The 15223-nt window shown below is 39.8% G+C and overlaps 1 protein-coding gene across 9 annotated transcripts in view; it reads right to left on the bottom strand.

Moving 5' to 3' along the window:
• GALNT1 (polypeptide N-acetylgalactosaminyltransferase 1) overlaps positions 1-15223 on the bottom strand; it is a 185052-nt gene that overhangs the window by 66166 nt on the left and 103663 nt on the right. The gene's annotated exons all lie outside the window — the stretch shown is intronic.

Genomic DNA, 15223 nt, shown 5'->3' with positions numbered 1-15223 from the left:
ACATTGGGTCTGTAAACCATGGCCAAACAAGCTTGGAAGCACCTCATGTAGAGTCATGCGTTTTGGACCACGAAAGTGCACAAGGCCACATGACCTAGTAGTTGCAAACAGTCTTGAGTGGTGACTTGAGGACTGTTGCAAAGTTTTGCCACCAGCCGCTTTATGGTGTTGAAGCGATCGGATGGAAGAGATGTCAGTCCTGTTCGGGAATCGAGGTGTGCTCCTATGAACTCCAGGTGCTGGGTAGGAGTTAATGTGGATTTGTCTTTGTTTATTAGCAGGCCAAGGGATAAGAATCAATCGACGGTGAGTTGCGTGAATCGAAGCACTTTGTCGAGCGTTGAGGCTTTGAGGAAGCAATCATCTAGGTAAGGAAATATTATGACTCCTTGCTTCCTGAGGTGGGCAGTAACTATGGCCAGGAGCTTGGAAAAAGCACGGGGGGCAGTGGAGAGGCCGAAGGATAGTACCCTGTATTGAAAGCGTGTCGAGCAGAAGGTAAAACGGAGGAAGCATCTGTGGGCTGGATGTATTGTCACATGAAAATAGGTGTCCTGTAGGTCGAGGGCTGAAAATCAATCACCCTGCTCCAGAGCTGGGATTATGGTGGTGAGGGTAACCATTTTGAACTTTTGCTTCTTGATAAAATTGTTGAGCTGCCTGAGGTCGAGGATCGGTCGCCATCCCCCGGTTTTCTTTTCTGTTAAGAAATAAATGGAGTAAAACCCTTTCCCTCTGTATTGTTCAGGCACAAGCTCCACTGCTCCCAATAGAAGGAGATGCTGTACCTCTTGGAGGAGCAGTTGCTTGTGAGAAGGTCCCTAAAGAGGGACGGGTAGGGTGGGGGGGTAGGTAGGAGGCAAGAATAGGAAGGGGATGGAATAGCCAAGTGTGACGACCTCTAAAACCCACTTGTCAGTGGTAATGTTCTGCCACTGATGGAAGAATGGTCGTAGACGGTGTCCAAAAATAGGGACAGGCGGTGTAAGCGCTGAAGTGGGAACATTGTTTTCAAAACCCTCGACCAAGGCTTCAAATCTGCTAGTTAGTTGGAGGGGGTTGAGACGCTGCTGTGGAATTGGGGCGGCGACGCTGGTATCCGGGTCTCTGGCATTGCTGCTGTTGTTGCTCGTGTGATCTCTGGAAGTGCTGGGTATATGTGGGGTAGCGTGGACATTTGTAAGATTGGTATCTATATTGTCGCCTTCTGGTCATATGGGTTTGTATTCCTAAGGACCTGAGGGTTGCCCCTGAATCCTTCATTGAGCAAAGGACATCTTTCGTTGTGGAGACAAAGAGTTTGGACCACGAATGGAAGGTCTTCAGTGGTACTCTGGACCTCTCGAGGAAATGAAGGAGGAGGAGAGCCACGAACCTCGGCACATGACTACTGCTGTAGCGGTGGATCTTGGGGTTCAGTAGGGGGTGACTGCAGAATGGGTAACACCAGCAGGTCACCTGACTGTGTAAATTGCAGTGCTGAAGCTCCTCTATGTCGTGAGGGCTACGCAAGAGGAATCTGCTGGGAACAAATGTTCCTCTGCACCGGTGTCTTTAAAGTTGTTTGGCTGCGGGCCAGTTCAGCAGGTGCCGGTGGAGCGGTGATAGCCTGCAAGGGGGGGTGGGTGGGTGGGTGTGTGTGAGTGTGTGTGTGTGAGAGACATCCGCATGTGTCGGCACCACTTCCACTGCGGTGCCATGTGAGAGGCAGACAACTGGAAGCCTGAAGCCTCGGCACCGGAGCTATGCGCGAGCGCCGCAGGTGGGTTTTGCACGGTGCCGGAGGAGCCCAGTGCGTCAGAACTGCTCAGCTGGGGAAGTGCTGGGAGGGAGGCAGTAGACCTGCCTGGAGAAGCCTTCTCACACAAAGTTCCCTTTGCGGGTGACGGAAGGTGATTTTTTTTTTTTTGAAGTTTTCTTCAGCTTCTTTGAAGCGGGGTTGCTGTGGCATGCAGCAGAGCCGGAATCAGCGCCTGGGTCTGAAGCTGACCCTAATGATTTTTGAAGCAGGAGCAGCTTTAGCCTGTCTTTCCGTGCCCTAGACTTAAGTTTACTCAGTGGGCACATTTTTTGGGGAATGACATCCTTACAATTACAGCAGTGCTTAAAGCCTGGGGAGCCAGGCATGTCGGAAGCGGCTGCGCTGACAGGAACAAAGAATTTTAAGAGAAAACTAACACACACTACTGGTAACACTAATAACTAACACTACTGGTAACAAACTATCTAAAAAGGGTAAAAGTAACAAGGGAGAAAAAGTTTTCTAACATGTCTGCTGAGCTCCGTCTCAGCCTGGGGACCGTAGAGAAGGAACTGAGGAGACGGGTCGCGCACGCGTACTATTAAGGTACACTCAAGGGGGGAGGGGGGAGGAGAAGAGGGAGGAAGAGAGGCTCTGCGCGTGCACGACCGGTACAAGTACTGCTGTAAAAATCTCCGAGCGAACGCACCAACACCTGGAGTGGAGCACCCACAGGGATACCTCTCTCGAAGAACTAACGCAATAAACTAACTCCAGCAGACTATCAATCACCTACGGAATTAAAATTATTATTTGTATTACAATAGCTGCCAAAGGACCAAATCACACATGGCTGAATAGTCTCTTACCCTGAAGAACGAGCTAAGTTTACGATGGCTGGCAACCAGTGGGAGAACAAACAATTGAGGGAACTGGGAAGAAAGATTATGATTAACAGTGGTAGGAACACATGATCACAAACTGGCTGTGTTCACAATTAGCAGATTTCAAGTCTATCTTATATATGTATAAATAAGTAATCTAATGTAATATATTCTATAGCTACATTAAGTGTCTGGAATAAAAAGGGAGAGTTTTACTACTTGTGTAGGAAAGTAAATCTACAAAAAGGAACCAGTATAAAAGAACTAGGTTATGCAATGTATGGGAAGTGTAATGTTGCACAAAATATGCCATGAACTCTTAGCGGCTGTCTTGCAAATCTCAAGAGGCAGAGCTGACCTGAGGGTGACTACCATTTGTTGCCGCTACTTTGGCTGAATGAGCTCTAATTGACCCTCCAGTGACAATCTAGTGAAGGAAAAAAAGTAGAAATGCATTTTGACAGATCTTGAAAGCTGTGTTATATCAAAAGAACCTACAAGCAGGACAGACTTTAAATAGATCTCTATCTTCTCCAGAAAAAATCAAAGACTTCATTTTTGCTTGCATGTTCTAACAGGGACTGAATGAAAAATAAGGATAACCTGAGTGGCACAAACCAACTGAAGAATACATAATACTTTTCTCTAAAATAGCTTACAAAAGGTATTTTGTTTGAGTATACAACCCTGCTTACAAAATATTAATTCAGATGAAAAGCCAAATTTATCACAACCAAATATACTCCTCTCGATTTAATAGCACCCCTCCAGACACATTAAACAAACAGAACTGTGGGTCAGCCTTATGGCAATACTTCGCTCTGATCTACGTGGAAGCCATGATTTCAGTTTCTGTTTTCCCTCCTACGCCAACCACTTCATGAGAAAGAAGGAGCGTGTCATATTGATTAATGTGTTCTTCCTGTGGAAAATTCAGTAGTTGCTGTAACCTTTGAAAATAGCCTAACCAGTTATAGCTAAATCAACCGAGGCAATGACGCTGACCTGAAGTGTGCAAGTGTAATACCAGGAGACTGGTAAGGCTCTAACAGAAACAAATAAAATTTTTAAAAACAACACAACCAGGACTGGCAAAAATCCAGTGTGAGACATCTTGTTCTGCTTACAGTATAGTAAAAGGCATGTTCACTCACTGCATGTAAAGATTAAAGAGCTACTATTTTTCATAAAGTAAATCTGGTAAAAAATTCTATGAATTTGAAATTTTGAACGTCAGAAACAGGAAAAATGTTGATGGAATTTTTCCTTAACCATTTAAATCAATTATAGAACCAGGTTGAAATTGTTCAAATTTTGAAATTTTAATTATATCTTGATTTTGAAATTTGGGGGGAAAAAATCATTAAAAACATTCAATTTTCACTCACATACATACATCCTCATTTTTCAACCAGCTCTAAAAAACAGAAATGCGTCTTTCTAGTAAATTATCTAGCTAAGCGCAACAATATTTTAACTGGAGGCCAGGGATTCAATGTTGGGGCTTAATTTGCAAAGTGAAAACACTACAGTGAGTAGTTCCAGTTCCACCAACTTTAAGGGGACTATTCATAGCAATAAACACTATGCTCAGTATTAAGTGTTTACAGGATTGGGACCTTAGATAGTACTGCAAGTCTATTTGGAAGTTAAAGGAAAAAATGGAAGAGTCTGGCTGCCTGACCCAAAACCTGGATTTAGTTGTGTAAAGTCACTGCTGAAATGTGTGTTGTATCACCCAGCTTCCCTCTCCAGGGACTGCTTCATATAGCAGTAGAAGGTTATTATCCTCTATATAGTAATTATGTCTTTTGTTCAGGTGACAATGGTCTGTGTTGAAGAGCTAAAAGTTTTAGGTTCAAACCTGCTAATGAACCATGTATTATGGTGGGACTTGTTTTTTCAGTTTACTTTATAAAAAAACAACACCTAGGAAGTGAGATAAAAAAAGTACATTTAAAAAATGGTAAGCTTGCAAAGTCAAGCATGCAAAGTTAGAAAATGCCATAATTTAGACAGCCTCTACAACCTAATTAGGCCCTCTTAGGTGTATGCGTTATGATGCAGTCTAATTACATATTCATATACTGTACTTTTTTAAAAAACAGGATTCCTGCTTCATTTAGTGCACTATATGGATAGCAAATGAGTCAGACGGTTGTAAGGATAGCAAGAATATTCAACTATAGTTAAGTTATTGGACTAGAAGCCAGGAAAGCTGGGTCTACCCATGGCTCTGTCACAGATGACCTCTTATGCAATAGGCAGCAAAATTCTACCATGATGCATATGTGCAAGTTGTCTGACTGGCAATATTATTCTGGCATTTTCTAACTTGAACACCTAATTTTGCAATCTTTACATTCTGGTACTGTAGATTTTTTGTAATTACAAAAGAATGAAAATATATACTTCATGGAATTTTAAACTAACTGCATTATGGCATCTAATGGATGCCACTGAATTCAACATATTGAAAGAAATCATCTATAGAAAGGATATTAACTCTATGATTCTATTGGTTTTCAAGACTATTTTCTAGAGAAACCTATCTTTTGTGTTTTTATTAAATTCTAGAGAATTTTTCCTTAAAGTGCACAACCAATTATAAACAATACACGGTTTTTAAAAAGTGACCTATATGCATAAAGCGACAAATAAATTTTTAGCTCAGTTGGTATGCATTCCAAGCAGCAGAGACATGTTGGTTTTTTTTTTAGATAGTTAAGGTTTCAATAAATTTTTAAAAACCCAGATTTAGGGTAATGGTAATTTACACACGTTTTGGCTCATAAATTTTGGTTTGGTTGAATTCATTTTCCTGTTGGACTTATCTAATTTTGTAATTTAACGTGTTAAGTGCATACACATTTTTAGTTAAGTGTATGGTATTTCAACTTTTTATACAAAGTGGTTTAGTTGAAAAGAGCATCTTCTGGAAATACCAAAAAAGAAGGCTGAGGCAGAAAGAAAAATAAAATTAAATCAGGTATAGAAACTGGAGTAGAGACAACTTGCATGCAAATCCTGTAGACAATTACTAAATCTACAAATATTTGCATTCAGATTAATAATAAATATTTTCTGAATGGAAAGATTAAAACACATCCCACTCAAAGCTTCAGACCAGAAATTTATTTTATTTTCTTCCATGAACCTGCAACAACAACAAAAATGTACACTACACTGCATAAACTGACAAAAGCCATAAAGATATAAGAAACAGTTAAACTATTAAACGTTCTTTAAGAAATTTCAATTTGGGGCAGCAGTACCTGAACTTAGCTTGAGATTGTAAGTAGGGCTGTCGATTAATCGCAGTTAACTCACGCAATTAACTCAAAAAATCAATTGCAATTTTAATTGCGCTATTAAACACTGGAATACCAATTGAATTTTATTAAATATTTTTGACGTTTTTCTACATTTTAAAATATATTGATTTAAATTACAACACAATACAAAGTTCTCACTTTATATTATTTTTATTATAAATATTTGCACTCTAAAAATAAATACTATTTTTCAATTCACCTCATACAAGTACTGTAGTGTGATCTCTTTATTGTGAAAGTGTAACTTACAAATGTAGATTTTTTTTGTTACATAACTGCACTCAAAAAGAAAACAATGTAAAACTTGAGCCTACAAGTCCACTCAGTCCTACTTCTTGTTCAGCCAATCGCTAAGACAAACGTGTTTACATTTACAGTAGATAATGCTACCCACTTATTTACCTAAAATAGTCACTTAAAAATGAGAACAGGCTCTCTCATGGCACTTTTGTAGTCGGCACTGCAAGGTATTTACATGCCAGAGATGCTAAACATTTGTATGCCCCTTCAGACTTCAGCAACCATTCCTGAGGACATGCTTCCATGCTGATGATGCTCATTAAAAAAAATAAGGGGTTAATTATGTAGTGACTGAACTCCTTGCAGAAGAACTGTATGTCTCCTGCTCTGTTTTACCTGCATTCTGCCATATATTTCATGTTATAACAGTCTTGGATGGATGATGACCCAGCACACTGTTCATTTTAAGAACACTTCCACTGCAGATCTGACATACCACAAAGGAAGTATCAATATGAGATTTCTAAAGATAGCTACAGCACTCGACCTAAGGTTTAAGAATCTGAAGTGCCTTCCAAAATCTGAGAGTGACCAGGTGTGGAGCATGCTTTCAAAATTCTTAAAAGAGCAACACTCTGATGCGGAAACTACAGAACCCGAACCCCCAAAAAGAAAATCAACCTTCTGCTGATGGCATCGGACTCTGATGATGAAAACGAACATGTGTCAGTCTGAATTGTTATCAAGCAGAACCTGTTATCAGCATGGATGCACGTCCTCTGGAATGCTGGTTGAAGCATGAAGGGACATATGAATCTGTAGTGTGTCTGGCATGTAAATATCTTGCGACGCCAGCTACAACAGTGCCATCTGAACACATGTTCTCACTTTCAGGTGACATTGTAAGCAAGAGGGCAGCATTATCTTCTGCAAATGTAAACAAACTTGTTTCAGCGACTGGCTGAACAAGAAGTAGAACTGAGTGGATTTGTCGGCTCTAAAGTTTTACATTCTTTTGTTTTTGAGTCCAGTTATTTTTTGTACCCTATTCCACATTTTTAAGTTCAACTTTCATTTTTAAAGAGATTGCACTACATTGCTTGTATTATGTAAATTGAAAAATACTACCTTTTGTTTTTTACGGGGGAAATATTTGTAATAAAAAATATAAAGTGAGCACTGTACATTTTGCATTCTGTGTTGTAATTTAAATCAATACATCTGCAAATGTAGAAAACATCCAAAAATATTTAAATAAATGGTATTCTAATTGTCAGGCTATTGTATAAATATAAACTCCACTTATTAGGAAGAATAGTTATGGGGGATTCTATCATTAGAAACATAGATAGCTGGGTTTGTGATGACCAGGAGAACAGCATATTTACTTGCCATCCTGGTGCGAAGGTTGCGAATTCTCTCGAGACATCTAGATAGACTTATGCGTAGTGCTGGTGAGGAGCCGGTGGTCGTGGTACATGTAAGTACCAATGACATAGGGAACGATAGAAGAGAGGTCCTGGAGGCCAAATTTAGGCGGCTAGGTAAGAGATTGAAGTCCAGGACCTCCATGGTAGCATTCTCTGAAATGCTTCCAGTTCCATGCACATGGCCAGACAGACAGGCAGAACTGCAGGGTCTCAATGCGTGGATGTGACAATGGTGTAGGGAGGAGGACTTTAGATTTATTAGGAACCGGGGAAATGTTTGGGAAGGAGGGAGCCAAAACAGGAAGAATGGGCTCCACCTAAATCAAAATGGAACCAGATTGCTGGCACTTAAAATTAAAAAGGTTGTAGAGCAGTTTTTAAACTAGGGGCTGGAGGAAAGCAGACAGGTGCGGAGGAGCATGTGGTTCGGACAGAGACTTCCCTTGGGGAGGATCTATTAATGGAGATTTTCTATGTCCTAGGAAGGAGGAGAGGATGGATGATGATAAAATACAGGTAGGATCTGATGAGAAACAGTTAAATGAAAAAGAGTCCCATTCAACTACATCATGTAATGGCAGACAGCTAAAAAGTGACAAGTTTTTCAAGTGCTTATATACAAATGCTAGAAGTCTTAAATATTGTAATAAGATGGGTGAACTGGAGTGCCTTGTATTAAATGAGGCTATTGATATAATAGGCATCATAGAAACTTGGGGGAATGGGGATAATCAATGAGACACAGTAATACAGGGTACAAAATATATCGGGAGGACAGAACAAGTCATGCTAGTGGAGGAGTGGCACTGTACGTGAAAGAAAGCGTAGGATCAAACGAAGTAAAAAATCTTAAATGAACCAAACTGTACAACAGAATCTCAATGGATAGTTAATTCCATGCTCTAATAATAAGAGTATAGCAGTAAGGATCTATTACTGACTACCCGGGCAGGATGGTGATAGGGACTGTGAAATGCTCAGGGAAGATTAGAGAGGCTATAAAAATAAAAAACTCAATAGGGGATTTCAATTATCCTCATATTCACTGGATACATGTCACCTGAGAATGGGATGCAGAGATAAAGTTTCTTGACACCTTAAATGGACTACTACTTGGAGCAGCTAGTCCTGAAACCCACAGGAGGAAGGACAATTCTTGATTTAATCCTAAATGGAGAACAGGATCTGGTCCAAGAGGTGAATATAGCTGGACCACTTGGTAATAGTGACCATAAAAATAATTAAATTTAACATCCTTGTGGTGGGGAAAACACCACAGCAGCCCAACAGGAGCATTCAATTTCAGAAAGGGGGACTACACAAAAATGAGGAGGTTAGTTAAACAGAAATTAAAAGGTACAGTGAGTGCCAAAAGTGCAAGCTGCATGGAAACTTTTTAAAGGCACCATAATAGAGGCTCAACTTAAACGTATACCCCAAATTAAAAAATATAGTAAAAACCAAAAAAAGTGCCACCGTGGTTAAACAACAAAGGAAAAGAAGCAGTGAGAAACAAAAAGGCATCCTTTAAAAAGTGGAAGTTAAATCCTAGTGAGGAAAATAGAAAGGAGCATAAACTCTTGCAAATGAAGTGTAAAAATATAATTAGGAAGACCAAAAAAGAATTTGAAGAACAGCTAGCCAAAGACTTAAAAAGAAATAACAATTTTTTTTTTAAAAATATATCAGAAGCAGGAAGCCTGCTAAACAACCAGTGGGGCCACTGGACAATCAAGATGCTAAAGGAGCATTCAATGATGATACTGCGGAGAAACTAAATTAATGTTTTGCACCCATCTTCACAGCTGAGGATGAGGGAGATTCCCAAACCTGAATCATTCTTTTTAGGTGACAAATCTGAGGAACTATCCTAGATTGAGGCATCATTAGAGGAGATTTTAGAACAAATTGATAAATTGAACAGCAATAAGTCACCAGATGGTATTCACCCAGAGTTCTGAAGGAACTCAAATGTGAAACTGCAGAACTACGAATTATAGTTTGTAACCTATCATTTAAATCAGATTCTGTACCAAATGACTGGATGACAGCTAATGAGACGCCAATTTTTAAAAAGGGCTTTAGACGTGATCCCGGCAACTACAGGCTGACTTCAGTACTGGGCAAACTGGCTGAAATTATAAAAGAACAGAATTGTCAGACACATAGACGAACATAATTTGTTGGGGGAAAGAATCAACTTGGTTTTAGTAAAGGGAAATCATGCCTCACCAATCTACTTGAATTCTTTGAGGGGGTCAACATGCATGGGGACAAGGAGAATCCAGTGATATAGTGTACTTAGATTTTCAGAAAGCCTTTGACAAGGTCCCTCACCAGAGGCTCTTAAGTAAAGTAAGCTGTCACAGGATAAAAGGGAAGGTCCTCTCATGAACTGGTAACTAGTTAAAAGATAGGAAACAAAGGGTAGGAATAAATGGTCAGTTATTAGAATGGAGAGGGGTAAATAGTGGCGATCCCCAGGAATCAGTAGTGGGACAGGTCCTATTCAACATATTCATAAATTATCTGGAAAAAGGAGTAAACAGCAAGGTGGCAAAATTAGCAGATGATACAAGACTACTCAAAATAGTTAAGTCCCAGACAGATTGTGAACAGCTACAAAAGAATCTCACAAAACTGGGTGACTAGGCAACAAAATGGCAGATGAAATTCATTGCTGATAAATGCAAAGTAATGCACATTGGAAAACACAGTCCTAACTATACATATACAATGAGGAGGTCTAAATTAGCTGTTACCACTCAAGAAAGATCTTGGAGTCTTTGTGGATAGTTCTCTGAAATCATCCACTCAATGTGCAGCAGTCAAAAATGTTGGGAATCATTAAGAAAGGGACAGACTGCAAGACAGAAAATATCATATTGCCTCTATATAAATCCACAGTACACCCACATCTTGAATACTGCGTGCAGATGTGGTCACCATCTCAAAAAAGAGATATATTGGAATTCAGAAAAGGGCAACAAAAATGATTAGGGGCATAGAATGGCTTCCATATGAGGAGAGATTAATAAGACTGGGACTTTTCAGCCTGGAAAAGAGATTGGGGGGGAGGGGCGGGACATGATAGAGGTCTAGAAAATCATTACTGGTGTGGAGAAAGTAAATAAGGAAGTGTTATTACTCCTTCTCATAACACAAGAACTAGGGGTCACCAAATGAAATTAATAGGCAGCAGGTTTAAAACAAACAAAAGGAAGTATTTTTTCCACACAACTCAGTCAACCCATGGAACTCCTTGCCAGAGCATGTTGAGAAGGCCAAGACTATAAAAGGGTTCATAAAAGAACTAGGTAAGTTCATAGAGGATAGGCCTATTAATGGCTATTAGCCAGAATGGGCAGGGATGGTGTCCTTAGCCTGTTTGCCAGAAGCTGGGAATGGGCATCAGGGGATGGATAACTTGATGATTACCTGTTCTGTTCATTCCCTCTGGGGCATCTGGCACTCGCCACTGTCAGAAGACAGGATATTGGACTAGATGGACCTTTGGTCTGACCCAATATGGCCATTCTTATGTAGGCATTTAAAAGTTTCAATAAATAGTTCAATAGTTCTATGCAATGGCCTTGCCACAGTCGTTCATAATAAATGGAAGAAAGACGGATATTTCTTTTAAAAGGTCTGAATCATTTTTCTCTGTATGTTTGGCTAGCTAGCATGGCTTCACCTGGTTTCTTCTCTGATCCTTGCTAGTGCATTCCCTCTTGATGTGACCTGCAGTCATCCAGTGCTGACCTAGTTCTTAGTACAGAGGGACTAATTAACTCAGGTGTGATGCTGACAAACCACGTGCCAGCTCACGCAAAGGTTCCCATGTCTCCACTCCAAATACATAGCTGGAACCACTCTGGCTCACCTGTGTTAGTATTGTTAAAATAGATATTAGAATTATAAAAATGTGTTTAGACTTTACGGAATGTTTGTAAACTGCTGCATGCATTAATCTCATTTATAATATATGTATCTCAAATTGTAAGATAACATTTGAGCATTTGCATTGTAGTTCTCTGCAACTGTATAAATCACCAGACAGGTGAGAGGCATTAACTAGCGTGAAATGCTGGTTTACAGCAGAAGGTTTTACATCCCTTCCCATCAAGGAAAGCCCATCAATACCAGACGGACTAGTGTGGAACATAAAAAAGGACAAAAGACTGTTTACTCTCCCCTGCCCATGAAGATGAGTCATGCAAGTCAATTCCTCAGATCAGCTGAGCCTGCAGCTTAGAGCAGAAGGGGGGGGGGGGGGGGGGAGGGAATAAAATCCCCCAACAAGAAGGACCTGTATCTTTATGCTGCTTTGACTCTGGGGGCAAGAATTACTAGCCATAAGTACTAGACCCCAGTGCCTAGTCTGGGTTAGCCCTAAAGAACATATAGAGCTTTCTTATTATAGAAGCTTCTATTACTTTTTGAAACTGAGGTTTGGAACTCATGTGTGTGTGTATATATATGCTTACCTGCTTTAACCTTGTAAACAACACTCGTTTCCTTTCCCTATATAATAAATCTTTAGACAGTTACATGGAATTGTCTACAATCCTGGTCACTGATGTGAGAGCTAAAGTGCAGTTGACCTGGGGTAAGTGACTAGTCCTTTGGGACTGGGAGTAAACTGAATATTGCTATGATCCTTGGTGTAAGAAACCATCTATCACAAAATCAGGTTTACCTGGGTGGTAAGACAGATCGGAGTACCCCAGGGGACTGTCTGACTCCATGTTAAAGCTGTTATAGTGCTTGAGGAGTGAACATTTGACAACTGGTTGGTGGAATCAAGGTAGTTAATTATAAAGTTAGTTTACCTGTGCCACAACTAGTCAAAACGTTTGACAGAATGTTTTTATCAGAGAAAGTAATTTAGTCAAAACTGAAATGTCCCATGGGAACATGGTAATTTCCATGAAATAGTTTTTAAAAACCTTGTAAGAACAGAATGTTCTGATTTTTAAGGACTTTTCATTTTGAAATTTTATTATACATATTTTAATGTAATTTTTTTTACTTTTTCGTTTTAGCTTTATATTTAAATGTGTGCACTCACATGTTACAAAACTAAGAATTACAAAATAACATGACAAATGAAGATGGAAAGTGTATGTGAAGGACACAGAATTACTATGTAATCTAAGAATAGAGTAATGTAATGATTTTATGAATACTGTATTGTGACTTGGTCAGTGACGGCAAGTTACTGTATATTTGGTTATAAAACTTTCCTATAGGAATGCATTGATCTAGCTTAATAATGGCTGTAGGAAGAACCAACAGAAAGACAATGGCTCCAGATAAGAAAATTCCAGCACACACTTGAAAGACAACTGGCAAAGCCATCAGCTTCAAGAACTTTACAGCCTATCTACAAGGACCTTTTGCCAGGCTAGGAAATTCAAGATCAAAAAGACTTAACAGCTTTTAAATGGGGCTCTCCCTGATGAATGGGGGAAAAATGGTTTTATGAGTTATGGGAAAGACTATGCCAACCAGACTGTAGAGATCTTGGGGGAGGGAAGAGATCTACAGGAAACTTAGACCATTCCACAGGATAACCATGTGGAAGGTGGTTAGTTATCTGGTAAATCAGATGTCTGTTTTAAGAACTGTTTTTATCTTAAATGCTTTTGTCCTAAATAAATAATACTTTGTTTTAAGGAGGCTGTTGAGTCACTGCTTACCATGGTCACTGCTCGAGGAAGGAACAGACTTGCAGGTACTGGACATAAGTCAGATCCTGTTGAGGCAATCTAGGTTGATATGCAGGAGGCTGCAACCCAAGACCTGGTCTGAGAATTGCATCATTCCATCCCAGGACAGAAAACACCAAGAAGACTGAGACCTGAAAGGGAGGGCGGCACTCGAAGGGGCTAGGAGGGCACAGAGTTAGCCCGGGCACTGTGACATTTGTTCCTAATATCTAAAGCAGTGGTGGGCAACCTGCGGCCTATCAGGGTAAGCTGACTGTGAGCCGCAGTTCGCCATTGTCGGCCAATGGGAGCTATAGGAAGCGTGGGCCGGCCACCGATTCCTGCAGCTCCCATTGGCTGGGAAAGGCGAACCGCAGCCACTGGGAGCTGCGGGGGCCGTGCCTGCGGATGGTCAACGTCCACAAAATGTCTCGCAGCCCGCAATCAGCTTATCCTCATGGGCCGCAGGTTGCCCACCACTGGTCTAAAGGAATCCCATTGTGTGTTTCTTGGAAAGTTTGAGGTTCCAATTACCTTGTAACTTCTTGTACTAGTGTACACTCCATTATAAGACTGGGTTTCAATCTGAAATAGGCTCGCCTGCACATTCCGTTTAGTACAGAGAAAGCTTCATCAGTAAACAAGAAAACTAATATTTAAGTACGCCAGCAACTGAAATTTGGGGACTACATTTGCATCCTATCTAGACTCCAACAGTAAGAGACATACAAATTCATTGACTGGAAAACATTTTGAAAAGTAGTTCTGATCAAGCAAGTTTTTCTGCAGGAATGTAGTCGAATTTGCTTTTGTGCATGATTGTTCTCTCTTCTTTTGTCCTATGTTATTTCTCAGTTTAATACTTTAATTCCCAGATGTCCATATTGTTCCATGCAATGGCAGAGTCATATTGAATCTCTGGACCATAACCACTACTCAGACTTTAGCCCTACTACTTCATTGCCTTTTTGTTTCATTTTCGTACTTTCCTTCAATTTAGCTAATATTCTCACTCTGAGATTAGATTCAGTGGCTCTAGGGACGGTCTTCAAAGCTCACGTTGATTTCCTCTGTAGCTATTCACCTGCTTAATGTGTCATCCTTTGCATTCACTATCCTCTACCTAATGAGCAATCTCGGGCACTGCTGCAACGTTCCCAAGTTATGGAAATAATCTTCACTGGTTATATAAATGAAGGTAACAGATGACAGGACAGTCAAACAATTGGTTAATGAATATTACTTACACACACACACACAGGGCTTCTCGAACACTTTCATATGCATATGGACACACTTAATATTGGAGAAAGTCCTTCACCAGATGGCAGGTTTTTTATTTTAGGTTTATATTTAGTATTTTATTTTATATTTATCAATTACAATACCAATCACCAATTCTTAAGGATACGATTATGTCATCATGGTCACCACTGTCACATAACTGTGAATTTTGCCATTTATATGGACCCCGCTGCCACACATTATCAGTGTGTTAGTTAGCTTTGATCTAGCCCCGTTTCAAACAGACCTATATCAAAGCTAACTAACTGTTAATGAATGGCAGCAAGGTCCTCAAGGTCACTGTGACCACAGCATGAAATTTTTTTTTTTAAACTGTGACTGATATAAATTATGCATAACTTTATCCTGACAATACTATATCATATCAAACATTTTAATTAAATGTTAGTATTTAATATTAATATTTAAAAATTAAATCAGAATTTTAGAGAAACAAACTAAATAAAAATATTAAAGTCAAAATCTAAATGAAACTTTTCAATTTTTCTGTAAGGTTTTGGCTGAGCCAAAACTGAATTTTGGAAATCGAAATATTGTTCTGATTTGGAATGTCTTTTTTTTTTTTTTTTGGGGGGGG

The sequence above is a fragment of the Chelonia mydas genome, chromosome 2, assembly GCF_015237465.2.
Source record: "Chelonia mydas isolate rCheMyd1 chromosome 2, rCheMyd1.pri.v2, whole genome shotgun sequence".
NCBI classification, from domain to species: domain Eukaryota; kingdom Metazoa; phylum Chordata; order Testudines; family Cheloniidae; genus Chelonia; species Chelonia mydas.
This window is presented reverse-complemented; position numbering and strand designations above follow the sequence as displayed.